This window comes from Mesoplodon densirostris, chromosome 17 (assembly GCF_025265405.1).
Source record: "Mesoplodon densirostris isolate mMesDen1 chromosome 17, mMesDen1 primary haplotype, whole genome shotgun sequence".
Taxonomy (NCBI): Eukaryota; Metazoa; Chordata; class Mammalia; order Artiodactyla; family Ziphiidae; genus Mesoplodon; species Mesoplodon densirostris.
In genome coordinates this window covers 32,698,624-32,715,627 of record NC_082677.1, presented here as the reverse complement: position 1 = coordinate 32,715,627, position 17,004 = coordinate 32,698,624, and the positions used below count along the sequence as shown (strand labels likewise).

At 36.4% G+C, this 17,004-nt stretch overlaps 1 protein-coding gene across 3 annotated transcripts in view; it reads left to right on the top strand.

Annotated features, from left to right (window-relative positions):
- DIAPH3 (diaphanous related formin 3) overlaps nucleotides 1-17,004 on the top strand; it is a 550,032-nt gene that overhangs the window by 311,477 nt on the left and 221,551 nt on the right. The gene's annotated exons all lie outside the window — the stretch shown is intronic.

Sequence of the window (17,004 nt, the reverse complement as noted above, 5' to 3'; positions counted from 1 at the left end):
CTCACCCTTCTCCCTCCCCATGTCCTCAAGTCCATTCTCTACCTCTGGGTTTTTATTCCTGTCCTGCCCCTAGGTTCTTTATAACTATTTTTTTTTTTTTTAGATTCCATATATATGTGTTAGCATACGGTATTTGTTTTTCTCTTTCTGACTTACTTCACTCTGTATGACAGATTCTAGGTCCATCCACCTCACTACAAATAACTCAATTTTGTTTATTTTTATGGCTGATTAATAGTCCATTGTGTATATGTGCCACATCTTCTTTATCCATTCACCTGTCGATGGACACTTAGGTTGCTTCCATGGCCTGGCTATTGTAAATAGTGCAGCAATGAACATGGTGGTGTATGTTGCTTTTTGAGTTATGGTTTTCTCTGGGTATATGCCCAGTAGTGGGGTTGCTGGGACATATGGTGGTTCTATTTTTAGTTTTTTAAGGAACCTCAATACTGTTCTCCATAGTGGCTGTATCAATTTACATTCCCACCAACAGTGCAAGAGGGTTCCCTTTTCTCCACACCCTCTCCAGCATTTATTGTTTGTAGATTTTCTGATGATGGCCATTCTAACCAGTGTGAAGTGATACCTCACTGTAGTTTTGACTTGCATTTCTCTAATGATTGGCGATGTTGAGCATCCTTTCATGTGTTTGTTGGCAATCTGTATATCTTCTTTGGAGAAATGTCTATTTAGGTCTTCTGCCCATTTTTGGATTGGGTTGTTTGTTTTTTTGATATTGAGCTGCATGAGCTGCTTGTAAATTTTGGAGATTAATCCTTTGTCAGTTGCTTCGTTTGCAAATATTTTCTCCCATTCTGAGGGTTGTCTTTTCATCTTGTTTATGGTGTCCTTTGCTGTGCAAAAGTTTTTAAGTTTCATTAGGTCCCATTTGTTTGTTTTTATTTCCATTTCTCTAGAAGGTGGGTCAAAAAGGATCTTGCTGTGATTTATGTCATAGAGTGTTCTGCCTATGTTTTCCTCTAAGAGTTTGATAGTGTCTGGCCTTACATTTAGGTCTTTAATCCATTTTGAGTTTATTTTTGTGTATGGTGTTAGGGAGTGTTCTAATTTTATTTGTTTACATGTAGCTGTCCAGTTTTCCCAGCACCACTTATTGAAGAGGCTGTCTTTTCTCCATTGTATATTCTTGCCTCCTTTATCAAAGATAAGGTGACCATATGTGTGTGGGTTTATGTCTGGGCTTTCTATCCTGTTCCATTGATCTATATTTCTGTTTTTCTGCCTGTATCATACTGTCTTGATTACTGTAGCTTATAGTGTAGTCTGAAGTCCAGGAGCCTTATTTCTCCAGCTCCGTTTTTCTTTCCCAAGATTGCTTTGGCTATTCGGGGCCTTTTGTGTTTCCATACAAATTGTGCAATTTTTTGTTCTAGTTCTGTGAGAAATGCCATTGGTAGTTTGATAGGAATTGCATTGAATCTGTAGATTGCTTTGGGTAGTATAGTCATTTTCACAATGTTGATTCTTCCATTCCAAGAGCATGGTATATCTCTCCATATCAACAAATTGAAGGAGAAAAACAATATGATCATCTCAATAGATGCAGAACAAGCTTTTGGCAAAATTGAACACCCATTTATGATAAAAACTCTCCACAAAGTAAGCATAGAGGGAACTTACCTCAATATCATAAAGGCCATATATGACAAACCCACAGCCAACATCTTTCTCAATGGTAAAAAACTGAAACCATTTCCACTAAGATCAGGAACAAGACAAGGTTGCCCACTCTCACCATTCTTATTCAGCATCTTTTTGGAAGTTTTAGCCACAGCAATCAGAGGAGAAAAAGGAATCCAAATCAGAAAAGAAGAAGTAGAACTGTCACTGTTTGCAGATGACATGATACTATACATAGAGAAAACTAAAGATGCTACCAGAAAACTACTCGAGCTAATCAATGAATTTGGTAAAGTTGCAGGATTCAAAATTAATGCATAGAAATCTCGTGCATTCCTATACACTAATCATGAAAAATCTGAAAGAGAAATTAAGGAAACACTCCCATGTACCATTGCAACAAAAAGATCAAAATACTTAGGAATAAACCTACCTAAGGAGACAAAAGACCTGTATGCAGAAAACTATGAGACACTGATGAAAGAAATTAAAGATGATACAAACAGATGAAAAGATATACCATGTTCTTGCATTGGAAGTTTTGCAGTTTAAACCTTCTGAATACCTGCTAGCCCCACCCTCTGCTGCTAAGCCACTTCCACTGTGTCTAGTGCAGTTCTCTTTGGATGAATCATTCATAAGCACCTGGGATGATTATGCCTCTGAGCCAAGCACCTGTAGTCAGTGTACCCCTTGGCCTGATTCTGAATCTCCATCTGCCTACCTTGCAAGTAGAGCCTGCTTCCTTTGCCCCAGTAGGCACCAAACTGCCATAGATTCCAGTCACTCCTTCCTAATACATCAGTTTCTAAGCTCCTTCTTAGCCCCTGCTGTGGACTTAAATCTGGTTTCAGAAAGGGTCAGAGAAAGGATAGGCCTATTATTTATATTTGGTTTGAATATAACTTATGCAGGTTTTTGAACATCTGAAACATCCACGTTATATACCACATCAGTTCTGCGGGAAAAAAACTTTACTTGCCTCACAAAAATATGAATTTACGAATACACATTTGTGTGAATATATACAAATGTATAGATATACATTTTGGAAGACATCTCATTTGGTCTGGGAGAGTATCTGTATTCTTTTTGTATAGGCCAATGGTCATTTGTCAACTTAAAGAAGGATAATTTTTTCCGGTATTATAGTGAATTTTTCTTCTTAAATTAAAAAAAATCACTTTTATCATTTCATACCCTGTTTATTTTTTTGAATTTATTTTATTTATTTTTTATACAGCAGGGTGTTATTAGTCATCAATTTTATACACATCAGTGTATACATGTCAATTCCAATCACACAATTCATCACACCACCAACCCCAACACCCACCGCTTTCCCCCCTTGATGTCCATACATTTGTTCTCTACGTCTGTGTCTCAACTTCTGCCCTGCAAACCACTTCACCTGTACCATTTATCTAGATTCCACATATATGCGTTAATGTATGATATTTGTTTTTCTCTTTCTGACTTACTTCACTCTGTATGACAGTCTCTAGATCCATCCACGTCTCAACAAATGACCCAGTTTCGTTGCTTTTTATGGCTGAGTAATATTCCACTATATATATGTACCACATCTTCTTTATCCATTTGTCTGTCGATGGGCATTTAGGTTGCTTCCATGACCTGGCTATCCAGTAGTGGGATTGCTGGATCATATGGTAATTCTATTTTTAGTTTTTTAAGGAACCTCCATACTGTTCTCTATAGTGGTTGTATCAATTTACATTCCCACTAACAGTGCAAGATGGTTCCCTTTTCTCCACACCCTCTCCAGCATTTATTGTTTGTAGATTTTCTGATGATACCCATTCCAACTGGTGTGAGGTGATACCTCACTGTAGTTTTGATTTGAATTTCTCTTATAATTAGTGATGTTGAGCAGCTTTTCCTGTGCTTCTTTGCCATCTGTATGTCTTCTTTAGAGTAGTATCTATTTAGGTCTTCTGCCCATTTTTGGATTGGGTTGTTTCTTTTATAATATTGAGCTGCATGAGCTGTTTATATTTTTTGGAGATTTATCCTTTGTCCACTGATTCATTTGCAAATATTTTCTCCCAGTCTGAGGGTTGTCTTTTTGTCTTGTTTGTGGTTTACTTTGCTGTGTAAAAGCTTTGAAGTTTCATTAGGTCCCATTTGTTTATTTTTGTTTTTATTTCCATTACTCTAGGACGTGGGTCAAAAAACATCTTGCTGTGATTTATGTCAAAGAGTGTTCTTCCTATGTTTTCCTCTAAAAGTTTAATAGTGTCCGGTCTTAAATTTAGGTCTCTAATCCATTTTGAGTTATTTTTGTGTATGGTGTTAGGGAGTGTTCTAATTTCATTCTTTTACATGTAGCTGTCCAGTTTTCCCAGCACCACTTATTGAAGAGACTGTCTTTTCTCCATTGTATATCCTTGCCTCCTTTGTCATGCATTACTTGACCATAGGTGCGTGGGTTTATCACTGGGCTTTCTATCTTGTTCCATTGATCTATGTTTCTGTTTTTGTGCCAGTCCCATATTGTCTTGATTATTGTAGCTTTGTAGTATAGTCTGAGGTCAGGGAGTCTGATTCCTCCAGCTCCATTATTTTCCCTCAAGACTGCTTTGGCTATTCGGGGTCTTTTGTGTCTCCATAAATATTTTAAGATTTTTTGTTCTAGATCCGTAAAAAATGCCATTGGTAATTTGATAGGGATTGCACTGAACCTGTAGATTGCTTTGGGTAGTATAGTCATTTTCACAATATCGATTCTTCTAATCCAAGAACATGGTATATCTCTCCATCTGTTGGTATCATCTTTAATTTCTTTCATCAGTATCTTACAGTTTTCTGCATACAGGTCTTTTGTCTCCCTAGGTAGGTTTATTTCTAGGTATTTTATTCTTTTTGTTGCAGTGGTAAATGGGAGTGTTTCCTTAATTTCTCTTTCAGATTTTTCATCATTAGTGTATAGCAATGCACGAGATTTCTGTGCATTAATTTTGTATCCTGCAGCATTACCAAATTCATTGATTAGCTCTAGTAGTTTTCTGGTGGCATCTTTAGGATTCTCTATTTATAATATCATGTCATCTGCAAATAGTGACAGTTTTACTCCTTCTTTTCCAATTTGTATTTCTTTTTCTTCTCTGATTGCCGTGGCTAGGACTTCCAAAACTATGTTGAATAATAGTGGTGAGTGTGGACATCCTTGTCTTGTTCGTGATCTTACAGGAAATGCTTTCAGTTTTTCACCATTGAGAATGATGTTTGCTGTGTGTATGTCGTATATGGCCTTTATTATGTTGAGGTAGGTTTCCCCCTCTGCCCACTTTCTGTAGAGTTTTTACCATAAATGGGTGTTGAATTTTGTCAAAAGCTTTTTCTGCATCTATTGAGATGATCATATGGTTTTTATTCTTCAGTTTGTTAATATGGTGTGTCACATTGATTGATTTGCATATATTGAAGAATCCTTGCATCCCTGGAATAAATCCCACTTGATCATGGTGTATCATCCTTTTAATGTGTTGCTGGATTCTGTTTGCTAATATTTTGTTGAGGATGTTTGCATGCATATTCATCAGTGATATTGGTCTGTAATTGTTTTTTTTTTTTTGGTAGTATCTTTGTCTGTTTTTGGTATCAGGGTGATGGTGGCCTCATAGAATGTGTCTGGGAGTGTTCCTTCCTCTGCAATTTTTTGGAAAAGTTTGAGAAGGATGGGTGTTAGCTCTTCTCTAAATGTTTGATGGAATTCACCTGTGAAGTCATCTGGTCCTGGACTTTTGTTTGTTGGAAGATTTTTAATCACTGTTTCAACTTAATTACTTGTAATTGGTCTGTCCATATTTTGTTTTTCCTCCTGGTTGAGTCTTGGATGGTTATACCTTTCTAAGAATTTGTCCATTTCTTCCAGGTTGTCCATTTTATGATCATAGAGTTGCTTGTAGTAGTCTCTAGGATGCTTTGTATTTCTACAGTGGCTGTTGTATCTTCTCCTTTTTCACTTCTAATTTTATTGATTTGAGTCCTCTCCCTCTTTTTCGTGATGAGTCTGCTAGTGGTTTATCAATTTTGTTTATCTTCTCAAAGAACCAGCTTTTATTTTTATTGATCTTTGCTATTGTTTTCTTTGTTTTTATTTCATTTACTTCTGCTCTGATCTTTATGATTTCTTTCCTTCTCCTAACTTTGTGTTGTGTTTGTTCTTCTTTCTCTAGTCCCTTTATGTGTAAGGTTAGATTGTTTATTTGAGATTTTTCTTGTTTCTTGAGGTAGGCTTGTATAACTATAAACTTCCCTTTTAGAACTGCTTTTGCTGCATCCCATAGGTTTTCAGTCATCGTGTTTTCATTGTCGTTTGTCTCTAGGTATTTTCTGGTTTCCTCTTTGATTTCTTCAGTGAAGAAATCACTTGGGAAGAAAGTGAAATCTGCTGTTTTGGAGTGGAGTGTCCTGTAAACATCAGTTAAATCTACCTGATCTATTGTGTCATTTAAAGCTTGTGTTTCCTTATTAATTTTCTGTTTGGATGATCTGTCCATTGGTGTAAGTGAGGTGTTAAAGTACCCCACTGTTATTGTGTTACTGTCGATTTCCTCTTTTAGAGCTGTTAGCAGTTGCCTTATGTATTGAGGTGCTCCTATGTTGGGTGCATATATATTTATAATTGTTATATCTTCTTCTTGGATTGATCCCTTGATCATTATATAGTGTCCTTCCTTGTCTCTTGTAACATTCTTTATTTTAAAGTTTGTTTTATCTGATACGAGTATTGCTACTCCAACTTTCTTTTGATTTCCATTTGAGTGGAATATCTTTTTCCATCCCCTCACTTTCAGTCTGTATGTGTCCTTAGGTCTTAAGTGGGTCTCTTGTAAGCAGCATGTATATGGGTCTTGTTTTCGTATCCATTCAGGAAGCCTGTGTCTTTTGGTTGGAGCATTTAATCCATTCACGTTTAAGGTAATTATCAATATGTATGTTCCTATTACCATTTTCTTAAATGTTTTGGGTTTGTTTTTGTAGGTCCTTTTCTTCTCTTGTGTTTTCCACTTAGAGAAGTTCCTTTAGCATTTGTTGTAAATCTGGTTTGGTGGTGCTGAATTCTCTTAGCTTTTGCTTGTCTGTAAAGCTTTTGATTTCTCTGTGGAATCTGAATGAGATCCTTGTGGGTTAGAGTAATCGTGGTTGTAGGTTCTTCCCTTTCATCACTTTAAGTATATCATGCCACTCCCTTCTGGCTTGTAGAGTTTCTGCTGAGAAATCAGCTGTTAACCTTATGGGAGTTCCCTTGTATGTAATTTGTTGTTTTTCCCTTGCTGCTTTCCATAATTTTTCTTTGTCTTCAATTTTTGCCAATTTGATTACTATGTGTCTCAGCATGTTTCTCCGTGGGTCTATCCTGTGTGGGACTCTGTGCACTTCCTGGACTTGGGTGGCTATTTATTTTCCCATATTAAGGAAGTTTTCGACTATAATCTCTTTGCATATTTTCTCTGGTTCTTTCTCTCTCTCTTCTCCTTTTGGGACCCCTGTAATGTGAATATCATTGCATTTAATGTTGTCCTAGAGGTCTCTTAGGCTATTTTCATTTTTTTTCTTTCTTTTTCTTTATTCTTTTCTGTGGTAGTGAATTCCACCATTCTTTCCTCCATGTCACTTATCTGTTCTTCTGCCTCAGTTATTCTGCAATTGATTCCTTCTAGTGTAGTTTTCATTTCAGTTATTGTATTGTTCATCTCTGTTTGTTTGTTTTTTAATTCTTCTAGGTCTTTGTTAAACATTTCTTGCATCATCTCGATCTTTGCCTCCATTCTTTTTCTGAGGTCCTGGGTCATCTTTACTATCATTATTCTGAATTCTTTTTCTGGAAGGTTGCCTATCTCCACTTCATTTAGTTGTTTTTCTGGGGTTTTATTTTGTTCCTTCATCTGGTACAAAGCCCTCTGCCTTTTCATCTTGTCTTTGTTTCTGTGAATGTGGCTTTTGTTCCACAGGCTGCAGGATTGTAGTTCTTCTTGATTCTTCTGTCCTCAAACCCTGTTTAAATTATTTCTTCTATAAAGTGAGGGTTGTAGCACTTTTTTTTGCAGAGAGACATGTTATTGGATGAGATGTTCTTTCACACTTTTTCCTGAGATACATGTTTCTTTGAAGTGTATATCTCATATAGTCTGTTGAAAAAAAATTTTGGAAACAATCTGGATTTTTAAGGCAAAAAATAAGTCTTTTAACTTTTCCCTCTTTCATCCTAATGTTCTAACGGATTATTCCTTACTCTGCCCTTGTGCAACCTTAAAATGTTTATGGCATAAGAAGATAATGTCCCTATATATAGGTGTAAGTGTTTTAAGGGAATTTAAGGAGGGAAAATAATCCAAGTCATCTTCTCATATTAAACAATGTGAGAGTGGGCAAAAAGGCACAGAGGAAAAGAACATTAAAAATAACTTACAGAGGTCTTCCCTGGTGGCACAGTGATTGAGAGTCCACCTGCTGATACAGGGGACATGGGTTTGTGCCCCAGTCCAGGAAGATCCCATATGCCATGGAGCATCAAGGCCTGTGAGCCATGGCTGCTGAGCCTGCGTGTCCGGAGCCTGTGCTCCGCAATAGGAGAGGCCACAACAGTGATAGGCCCGCGTCCGCCAAAAAAAAAAAAAACCTCACAGATACTCACAATAGCTTTTAAGTGATTAGTTCATTAACTCAAGGAAGGCACCTTTCTTAAAATGAGATTTGTGGAATCTGGAATAAAATTTAAGGAAATGGGATGAAAAAGAATTGAAAATGCCTGTTCTTGATGAATATTAAGCTTGATAAGCAACAGAGTACTAGATGAAGAAGTGCTACCTTCAAGTGCCTTGAAATATAGAGGAATTTCTTTTTCTGGGGAAAAGACGGTTGAGTAGTTAATAGCTTACATCAGCATTAGGTTTTTAGGAAAAATAAAATCAATGTGGGCATTTTCTCATAATAACAGTTTGCATTTCTGGTCACTTTACTATTTTTCCTACTAGTTCTAAAACAAAATAGTAAGCTGGAACATACTTCTCTTTCAGATGTATTTTTTATTGCATAATATATTTTCTAGCAGGTTTTGCTATGAATTAAGATAAATGTCATTTATCTATTTTGACTCATTTGATTGTACTTAAAATTCTGTATAAATATTACAATATTTTGCTTTTGAAAAATATTTAACTTTCATAAGGGTTTGCTTGCAGAGTTGTAACTTCGTAATGATATTCTTCTGTTTGTTTTCTTTTTTGGTGTTTCTGTGGGGCATTCTGGGGCCTTTGGGGGTTTTAGTTTTCATCTCTTATAGCGGAGGCATGGATATGTGTATGGGCCAGCAGATACTGAGAATGTGTTTCACAGGGAGCAGCCAACTTCATATTTCAAATAGAAAAGCCATCACTGAGAGATTTTTTTTTTACAGTGTAGGTGATAGTTGAGGTAGATTTCTTTTCATGAGTTTATTACCCTATTAATGGATGAGATTTTAGAGGAATTAATGTAATGTTTTGGATGAAATAAGTCTATGTTTTCTTTGGAAAATTTCAGTGCTCTTATATTATACATCATCATTTGAAAGTTTCCAGATTTGAAATCTCCTCAGTGAGCTATCACATGAATTTAAAAGTACCTTTGTTTTTGAGACATAACAAATCCTGGCCATTAGGTACTCCTGGATCAGCAGGGGGAGCTTTCATTGTAACTAATGAGCTTACCCGTATGACAGTTTTCAAGAATCTACTTCATTAGGGCTGCTTCTTTGCTAACAGATAATGGCTTACAGCTTTTCTGTTGTATTTCAGTGAAAATATTTTGGATCATTATTGTATTTCTGTATACCATTGTAATATCTCTTTCCTTTATGGACTTCTAAGGGTTGAATACGTTTTTCCCTTGTCTAAACAGTTGAAATTAATGAACTCTAATCTATGATGGTTTTATTGATTATTTCACAATAACCTGTTTCATTGTTAATTTGGAATGGTATTTTATTAATGAATAGAAAATATGACCAAACTTTGGGGGTTTTGGAGTGTATTAAAATAATACCAAGGTAAATTTACAGTGTCACCTTGTTTAGCCCATGTCTTTCTTAAGGTATTATAGCTCTTCCATATATTTCCATTTTTCCCTAGATAGTTAACTCTGAATTCTAGAGATACTATGCTAGTCTAGTCTGTAACTCACTTATTCACTCATTCTTTTAACAAGCATGTGTTGTGTGATTACTCTGTCAGAAACTGTGCTCTGTCTTGCTGCTGGTCCAAGGTGTGGTTTCTGTGTCTTGGTGCAGCCCCGGTTACCTCACTCACATCTGACTTCTGTCCCAACTGTCTCCTCTCTTTATATATGCAACTTCCTCCCCTTTTTCTATGCACACTCTAAGTATTGCTTTTATTATTAGCCTAATACTGAGTCCTTCTCTTTTTTCTCTCTGTAGCTTCTCCTTAGGTGATCTCTTTAGTCGCCAAGGGCTTAAATAGCATCGTTACATTAATGACTTACAGATTTATATCCCAGATTAATATTCCTTCTGAGCTCCACACTTGCATATCCAACAGCTTACTTGTCATCTCCAGCTACACTTCAGTGTGTAGATCATGATATGCTGTAAAATGTGGCTCTTGATTCCTACTCCCTTACTCTGTCCTCCCCAGATTTTATTTCCTTGAGAAAAATCCTTTTTGGCTCACTTTCTTCTGGTTTCCTTTTTCTCATTTCCCCCGCCTCCTAGCCTTCAGCAGTCAGCTGAGAGCTGTGTGGTAGATTCTGTGGCAAGTGGCAGCTGTGGCCTAGAATGTTGTCTAGATCTCTCCTTTGTCAGGTACCTTAAAGTAAATGTCCCTTTCCCTTTGGTACTTTTTCCTGGTGCTTGCTGGGAACCTCACCTAAGTTTCTGTGTATTCCAATCTTTCTTTAATGATAAATTCATAGGTTTTCCAGAAAATCTTAGACCACTATTCAAGAGATACTACTCTAGATTAGAGACTATTCCTGGAACTGCTGGGAATGAAATTAGCTTCTTGAGAAAGGACAATATTCAGTGTATTATCAGAGTGGATTTAATGATTGCCCATTTTTAATTTTTTTCACTTTTTCCATTTCCACATTTTCACCTTTCAGGAGCATTCTTTGATGTTTTATATTCGAGTTTTTGTTTGCTCTGTTTTATAGACCTCTCTGCTTTTAAGACTGTTTGTTTGCTTTTAGCTAGTAATACCTTGGTCTGGCCCAAATATTTGTCTAGTCAAATACATCTCCTGGTTTTCAATTTCTCTTGACTTTCCAACATTTTATGATAAATGCCTTACTAAATACTGAATGCTTTTCTTTTATTCACCTACTGTGAGCACTTAGAACGCTTAATTTCCAGGTAGCTGCCACCTGGAAATGCATAGTGTTTGAAAATTTCAAATTCATCTGCTGTAACAAGCAAAAAGCATTTTCAGAGGCTTCCATCAACCTCCTTATGCTATAGACTTCCAAAAATGCCAATTAAAATGTATTAGCAAGTTGGATATATATTTTAGATATTCAATATTAGTTATTAATTCAACTACATTTTATATTTTAAGTGTATATTGTAAATATATAAAAATGTTTATTATGCAACAAAATTAACAACACAACCAACATGGTGTTAGTTGGAACCATTAAGTCATGGAGGTTAAAGTTGGGGCCTCATAATTTTGCAAGATAATTAAATTCTTTTGGTATTTTTAAGCAATTGTAAACTATTAAGAGTTTTATGAAAATACACGTTCTTAGTGTATATTTCTGCCAATACAATGAAATAATTTGACAGGTCACATTGTTGATGGTGGGGGCATTTATAGTAAGATAATTTAGTTACAGAAGACAACCATGTAGGATATTGCTTTAATTGTCAATAAAGAGCACAAAATATATTCTGTTATGGGCTGAATTCTGTCCCCATATATTGAAGCCCTTTGTATGTTGAAGCCCTGACCCCTGGTACCTCAGAATGTAACTGTATATGGAGAGAGGGTCTTTAAAGTGGTGCTTAAGTTAAAATGGGACCCATAGGGTGAGCCCTAGTACAATCTGACCTATGTGCTTATAAGAAGAGGAAATTTAGACCCAGAGAGACATCAGGGGTGTGCATACCAGACCAGCCATGTGAGGACACAGATAGAAGGTGGCTACCTGCAAGCCAAGGAGAGATGTTTCAGAAGAAATCAAACTTACCAACATTTTGAACTGTGAGAAAATAAATTTCTATTGTTTAAGCCACCCAGTCTGTGGCATTTTGTGATGGCAGCCCTAGCAAACTAATCCAATAATTTAAGACATTTTTCTTGCTTAGTTTTTTGGCTTTAGAATAGAGTGGCCTATACTGCATGATTTTTGACTTTATCAGATAATTAGAAGAAACAGTCCTAGACCTGCTGTGTTGGATGTTCACTAGTAATCAGTTTAGGAATAGCAAAGGTTCTTACACAAACCATGAATTATCACCTGATTTTAAATAATTCCAAATATGCCTCAATTCCTTTTTTTAAATAGACGACATATAAATTAGTACATGTATGAGGAAATATTGAGGCATTCTAAATAAATATACTCATGAGCATTTACATTTAATTTTCAGGGTGAGATCTGTGGCATCTCCTGGATCTTATTTTAGAATGCACTCATTTACACTGAACTAAGTGTACTAAGTTTTTGTTTTATTTTATCATGTCTTTTACTCATTATATCCCTACATATATTTCTTTACCACTTCTCCCTGTTTTGCTACTGTAGTAGTTGTAATTTTCTTATAAGCAAGTAGCTAACAAACACTAGTAACACTCTGAACTATCTGTTGACAGTTTTCTAAATGTGAGGTATGAATAGATGGTTTTACCTTTTTTTTTTCATTGTCCTGTGGAAATAGTGAAAGTATTTGATGTCTCCTACTTGTGTCCCATTGATTCCACATATAGATGAAGAGTAAGAGGCTATGTCTGGAAAGCTAGTTTATGACTCCTATGTAGTTATATCTCAACTATTTTGACTATCTGTAGCCATCTAATACATATACTCAGGGACTGTAAAACAATTTTAGTATTACTACAAGCTAAATATAACTTTAAAATAATTTTTTTTAAAAGACAATTCATATGTAGGTTTCCATATACTTACTAAAAGGGTTATATATATAAAATTTTACATTCAGCAAGTTAACACTTTTAACATAAAAAGGTATGATAAAATATAACTGAACCATTCACAAGGTAATTGCAGGATTTATGAAAAATATTTATAGTGTACTGGGAGTGCAGTGTACTGGTAAAGAGCCACTAGGTCCAAGTTGTTTGATGAGCAACATTTTATTTAAGTCCTGCCAGTTTATTTCCAAGGATTATCTATGTAGAGTTGGCACCAAAAGTTTGAATTGGAGACCTGAGTGTGATAAGGTTGTATTACACTATTTTATGGTGCAAATTTAAACTATTTTGGAAGGCAGCAGAAAGGAATATAGATAGAACATGGCCAAAATCTCTAGAAGGAATAAGGATTCTTTAGAGTGACGTTGAAGAACACTGGCATGGAGGAACTACTTGCAGCTAAAGATTGCTTTTTGAGATACTGAGCTAGGAACATTTCCTAAATTGGCTGCTGCTTGGGCTGATAGATGATGATGAAGAAGAAAACCACACCAGGAAGACCTCTGTATCTTTTTTGGAGGTTAGCAGACTGAAAGTGGCATCAATACAGCATTAATCTTTTCAAGAAACTAACAGTTTACAGTGTTTGCAGATTTTTGGCCAGCCACAGATTTGAAATAGCTATTTGAATAGTTCTATCAGTGTCACCTATGAGCCATAGCTAACATCAAGTAACAGGACAGAATCAACAGTGACGACCAAGGTCTTGGAGCTTTCTTAGACTGCTGGCGGGGAAGCAGTATTTACTGCACTTCAGTTTTGCAACATGAAGTGAGAAATTACAAACCAGGTAGATGAAAGAAATTTTCCCAGCATTTTGAAGTATAGCTTAACATAACAAATCTGTATACTATAAAGAAACCTAAGCAGTGGATGGAGCAAACACAGTTATGGCTGTCTGTTGAATCTCATTGCTCACAAAACTGACATGTAACCAACTGGGTGAAGAGGCATGAAGCTGATAAGATGCTGAAGGTAGAATTGCCAACTGCTTCCCCAAACCAGACTGTGTTTATATAGCTTGCAAAATCTTGAATTAGTAGTTTTAGTTTCCTAGGGCTGCCATAAACTATCACCACATACCAGGTCACTTTAAACAACATAAATTTGTTCTCTAACTGTTCAGGAATACAGAAATCTGAAATCAAGGTGTCGGTAGGATTGGTTTCTTCTGTAGTCTCTCTGGAGAAACCATCCAATGCCTCTCAATAAGCTTCTAGTGGCTGCCAGCAATCCTTGGCATCCCTGTGCCTCTATTTTTATATTGCTTCCTTCTCCATGTCTTTGTATCCTCACATCTCTTTTTAAGGACAACAATCACTTGATTTAGGGCCCACCCTAGATCCAGGATGATTTCCTCTTGAGATCTTTAACTAATTCTCTTTGCAAGACCCTGTTTCAAAATAAGTCACTTTCTGATGTTCTGGGTGGACATGGAGTTTGGAGGACACTATTCAACCCACTCCATTCATCCTTGTCATCACTCCTATAAGTGCATGGAGGCAGCACCATCATCTGAGTATTATGAAATAGTTAAGGTTAACTGCACTGTTAGCTTTATATATAGAAAGCGTTTATATTATGTTGTGAAATGTTTTGGTGTTTAAGGGTTATTGTTGATGATGAGCTGTGAAATACCTTTTTCTTATATCATCATATGTAAATACTGAAGCAGTTAAAGCTGGAATTCATAATATGCCGCTGAATTTAAGGAGTTTTTATTGACAGGCAGTGACAATCACAGTAATTCCAATAAATGATTTCATTGGGTGAAATAAAAACGTGATAGAGTCATTATATTACAGGAGAGGCTATTATTACAATCATGGACTCTGGAGCTAGACACCTGGGGTTCAAACCCCAACTCTGCCCATTGCCAGAGGAATAACCTTGGATGAGTTTCTTATCCTCTCTAGGACTCAGTTTTCTTATGTATAAAATGGGATAATAGTAGTATTAATTTAAAGGTTTGGTGTGAGGATTAAATAGGTTTGTATGTGTACATATTTATAAAGCTTGTATGTAGCACCTAGTAAGCACTATGTAAATATTCTCTACATTTGTTGTAGTTGTTGTTGCTGTTGTTTTTCAGTGATTATTTCTTTTTTTTAAAACATCTTTATTGGAGTATAATTGCTTTACAGTGGTGTGTTAGTTTCTGCTTTATAACAAAGTGAATCAGCTATACATATACATATGTCCCCATATCTCTTCCCTCTTGCGTCTCCCTCCCTCCCACTCTCCCACCCTCACTATCCCACCCCTCTAGGTGGTCACAAAGCACCAAGCTGATTTCCCTGTGCTATGCGGCTGCTTCCCACTAGCTATCTATTTTGCGTTTGGTAGTGTATATGTGTCCATGCCACTCTCTCACTTTGTCACAACTTACCCTTCCCCCTCCCCGTATCCTCAAGTCCATTCTCTAGTAGGTCTGTGTCTTTATTCCCGTCTTGCCCCTTGTTTACACACATCTGCCTATGCTGTCATTAATGATGCAGGTAAACATGGATATAATATATTATTATGGAATTTTAATATATATTCTCGAAAATTGTTTGAACGGATTCCAACTGTCTTGCCTAAAAATCATGCAAGCTTTAGAGTACAAGGCCAAGAATTCTGTAGATTTGTGTTATTGAAAAACTGTTGTACTTTCTAAAAATTAGATAATAATATACATATAGGAAATTGCACAAATCATAAATGTACAGCTCAATGCATTTTCTCCAGTTGGACATAATAGCATAAGGAATGGAATATGGAAAATGGATTCTATTTACCCTTCTGTGCTTCAGCCTGACACTATTTTTAATTCATATTTTGAACTTTGATGTAAAATTTCTTTTGAAAAAGGGTTCCTACTACCAAACAACCTTTGAAAGCAACTAGTCTCCAGCAACTCTTCAACAACTTATATTTATTTTTTTCCTGGAGGTGTTTGCCTGTTATGGAAAATCAAATTTATCAGCCCAGAATTATTGAGGAATGCCATATAGAAATATGAACTAATACTGAAGATAGATGATAGAAGTAATAGAAACATCTAAACAGATGTTTACTCTCCTTTATAGGAAAACCTAAAGAAAATGTCTTTTTAGATAATCTTCTCCTCTGTCCTCAGAAGCAAAGATTTAAAACTGATCAGTTGGGAGACCCTGTGTCATGTAAATATGTCTATCACCTTGATGGCAGCTTCTCAGTAGCTGTCTGTCAAACTACATATTTTACAGAAAAAAAGAACTAGTGCTCATTAATAGTTTTTGATGTTTTGACCCTATAAGGAAAGAATTCTTTCCAAAAAGTTTATCAAACTCTTGCTGCATGGCAGACACTGTCCTAGGCACTTGTATTAATAAGGATTAGACTAACACAAAAAACAAAAAACAACCAAACAAAAAAGAATAAGGATTAGACTGACTTTGAGCAACAGAAAAAAAAAGTAACAGTGGCTTACATAAGATTCATTCATTCAGTATTTCATGAGTTGTTTTCTGAATGCCTCTTCTGTCTCAGGTTCCATTTGGGGTACTGGATAGAGTAGTATATGAACACAAAGGAAAAAGTCTCCACTCTCTTGAAGTTGACGTTTCAGGTAGTGGATACAGAACAAAGAAAGAAGTCAATGTATATTATGTCAGGTGGTTAGCTGTGGAATCCTAAGCCAGGTGTTTTTTTGTTTGTTTGCTTGTTTTTTGGAATGTAGGTTGGGAGGTCAGAGAAAGCCCCATAGTGAAGGCCTTTGCGTGAAAGCTTGACAAAGGAGTGAGGAGGCATGACAAGGTATGTGAGAGAAGCACTCTAGGCAGAGGGAAGAGCAGGTGCCTAAGCCCTAGATATGGATGTGAGACTGGATCAGAGGTAGGGAGGGGGAGGGAGGGCATAATAGGAGATACAGTCAGAAAGGTAGCAGATCCAATAGGACATTATTGGCCATTATAAGGATTTTGACTTTGCTCTGAGATGGGGAGCCATTGGAAGGGCTTTGAGCAAAAGAGTGACATCTGACTTGCATTTTCAAAGGATTGCTTTGGCTGCTTCTTTGGGGGAAAATGTAGAGGAACAATGGGCAGATGCAGTGAAGCGAGGTTGATGCTGTAAGAATAATCCAGGGGAGAGAGCATGTTGGCTGGGACCAAGAGGTTGTAGCAAGGGAGGTGAGAAGGATTTAGGCAATGCACCTACATTG